The sequence below is a fragment of the Rhamphochromis sp. 'chilingali' genome (assembly GCF_963969265.1).
Source record: "Rhamphochromis sp. 'chilingali' genome assembly, chromosome: 1".
NCBI classification, from domain to species: Eukaryota; Metazoa; Chordata; class Actinopteri; order Cichliformes; family Cichlidae; genus Rhamphochromis; species Rhamphochromis sp. 'chilingali'.
Window position 1 is genome coordinate 3,483,932 of NC_137929.1, and position 3,642 is coordinate 3,487,573.

Here is a 3,642-nt window from a genome sequence, read left to right on the forward strand (position 1 = left end):
GCACCGTGTCGAGGCTTGATTCGTTTGGCCAGAGTCACGTGATCAGTGACGTCTGAAGCTTCGTTTAGAACGTACCTTTTTTTAAATCGAACTTTATTGAAACACAATGAGTATACAACATACAAACAGATGAAGTTTACAAAAGAACAGAACATGAACATACAGAACCAGGAGTAAAAAAATGATGATATGAGTAGGCGAAAAAATTCAACATATAAATATTGTTCTGAGAGGCTTTTTGTTGGTTGAGTCTGAAATTGATTGTATGTACAATTCATATCCTTATAAAAAGGCAGAAATATGGTGTTTTATTAATAAACTTACATTTATGGATATAAAATAGCTAAAAGTATTAACAAATATTTTATAAAAAAACATTTATCATTCTTCCTGGGGAACTTAAAGAAAAAGAATAAAACATTTTCCCATCGTAAAGAAAACTCCCTTAAAATATGGACAATAACAAAACTGCTAAATTCTTCCAGAATCTCTGTGTAGAGGAACCAAAAGAGATGTGCCACAGTTTCTGGATGATCCCCACAGAAAGTTCAATTAGTATTTATGTCTCTTTTAAATGTTACCATATAGTGACTGGCTGGGTCACATTTATGAAGAATTTTATATGAGATTTCCTTCACCTTGTTCACAATTAGATCTTTATGGGATCATCCAGACTGTCTTCCAGGTGATATCTGGAACATGTCGGTTCCAGTAAGATATTCTATATATGGGAGAGACATGATATCTTCTTGGAATAAACTACGTATTCTCTTATTGCTGTTACCAAGTTCCTGTGAAAAGCAGATTTTTCCCACTGCTGACTCAGCTGGATCAGGGAGAGTGACTGAGGCAGATATTGAGCTGTCAGTGTTTTTATATAACATTAAAGTCCCTGAGGGTATGGCACCAAGCACCATTGAGAATTCCCCAACACTGACGGGAAAATTATATAGTGTAAGGAATTCATTGTAAGTAAGTAGTGCTCCCTCGTTAAATTTTAAAACTTAGTAGCGGCCGCCATTGTTGGCAGCTGAAATTTGGCTGGGAATTCTGGGATATGGTGGGCCATGAAGGACACACCCGACCCATCCTTCAAACTCGGGGGAATGAAGGACGCATTTGAAGGAGTCGAGGAATCGGGACAGCCTTCATCGCCTGGCTGTGACGTCTTCGGCCTCCGGAGGATGCAGCCGACGTTTTGGGACACAGCTTGTGTGTCTTTGTTGGTCATGTGACCTCCCAGGGACTACACATGGAAACGAGCAGTTTAGCTCAAATCTGGCAGGTTTCCATCGTCTGTTTTTGTCCTGATGTCCATGAACATGAACACTGTCCCTGTCAAACACGTCCAGATAATCTGATCCAGTGTTCTTCTTCTGTGGTGTTTGTGATGGAGCAGCAGCAGCTGCTGATGTCCTCCACCAAGGGGGCAGCAAATTCAGCTGACTGTCATCATTTATTAAAAAGATGTAACAATGTGACATAATGCAATATAATAGTGTCAGTTACACATTGTGGGTTGCACTGTGGCCAGAATGGACATTACCTCCTGCCTAATGGAAGCTGTCAGCCATCCTGCAACCATGAATTAGATAAGCAGAAGTGAAGGGATTGTTAACAACAATTTAATAATAAAATGTAATGTGATAGTTGCACTTTATTAGCTCCCCACAATCGTATGAATAATAACCATGAATGCACTGCATGCTCATAGCAAGTTCTTTAGGTTTAAAGTGAGATCCTGCTTTAAAGGGCGCTTCATCTGCTGGGAATGACATGTTTCTTCTAGTATGTAAGGCTCAGCCCATCTTACTGGGACTTACTTTTGTAGATCCACATGCTCTAAACCTGGTGCTCCATGATTGGTGCAGAAGCTTTAAGCTACTATTAACAAATAATGACCATGGACTTAGTTGTTACTACAATAACTTATCATTGAGCAACTTTTAATTTTACTTGTAAAACTATGCAAGTAGAATTGAATGGGGCACAGTGAGCTGAGCACAGGCCCACTCTGTGACACTCAGAGGTTTGTGGGTATCATACTGAGAGTATTGGACACAGTGCAGCCAGCTTGCAGCCACTTTCCCACCACTTTAGCACAATGTTTACATGAGACTCAGCCACACTAATGTTCCTGGGCAGACATGTGGTGCAGCATGGCTGATGGCACTGTACCTGCAGCTGTCATGGACAAGAACCACTCAATACCTCACCCAAGCCAAGCCTGTGCTGATGTTGTGATCTGAGACCGAGACACTAACCCAGGATCAGGATATGATGTTGTGAGAGTTTCACTAAGAATTAGCTCTGATTACAAGATTTCAATCTATCGTAACTCTAATTTGTATTTACTTCAGTTTGTTCATTTTGGAGCTGTGTGCGGCTGAGGACAGTCTTATTATTACCAGGTGAGGATATGTAACAGCCACAGTCTGTAGAGATGATGTCACCATGGAGTGGTGATGTCACTGGAGCTGCCAATATGTGCTCCAGCCAAAGCTACACCAGAGGGTTGTGCTGTGTAACAGGTTGGTGCAGGTGGTGTTATCTACATTTGAACATTAGGCAACAGTCTCATGAAGACACTTTCTATTGTTCACTAAAGACCAACAATAACAGAGACAAAGGGAGAGCAGCAGAACTAGTGCTAACAATTAGCACTGCTAGCCTGCCCACCAACACCAGCTAATGTTCTAAAAACGATGATCAATGATTTTGCTGTAACGGCTCCAGCTGTCTGTGTCAGGGACACGTTGGAGATGAAGTGAGTGATCCAGTGACAAAGGTTTGGAAAGCTGCAGTCAGCTGAGACTAAAGGAGTCACCTGACCGAGAGACCAAATGTTTCACTGACAACGTCCAGATGAACAGAATCAACCTTTGGGATAATCTGTTCCACACATCCATGTTTCACTTACTGCATTATATTTCCTCATTGCTGTGCACACAGGCCTGTGGCTTATAACCAACTCCAAGTTCAGACTCAGAGGCTGCTGAAGCTGTTTTCTGGAACAGAGACGTGTTGGATATAAAACCAACTCTTCTTTATGTGTCAGCACTGAGGAAAGGAGCAGCTTCGTTTCTAAGTGTATGAAGGACTGTAGCAGTGTGTGTGTGAGCTTTATTTCACAGACAGAACCATGTCAAAAACACAACTTCAGGTAAAAACAATACAAAATCAAAGAGTCTGATCAGAAGGATTAAACAGAGGAGTGTGGGACTGTTTTTAACAGACAGCAGGTTAAGCCAGGCTGGAGGAGTAAACTGAGCCTCGGTGTGAGCAGCAGTGTGTTTGACAGGAAGCTGAGATAAACAGTCTGGAGCCCATTTAGTGCTTCATATGAAAGTGTGAGGATTTGAAAGCAAATCTAAAATCAAGCAGGAGTCAGTGTGAGAATGATTTGTGCTTTTCCTCAGTCAGATGCTGGGAGTTTCAGTTCATCCATGTTCAGCGTGCTGTGCTTTGTGTAACAGGAGAATATGACAGTATAAATCAAGTCTTCATGTCACTGAAAGCCTCCACAGTCTGCTATGGAGGTGCATCAGTTTGGATTTACAAGAAGAACATTTCTTAAACCTGCCACAAGATGGCGCTCCAACAGAAGGGATGTCCACAGTGTAACACAGACACACACATACT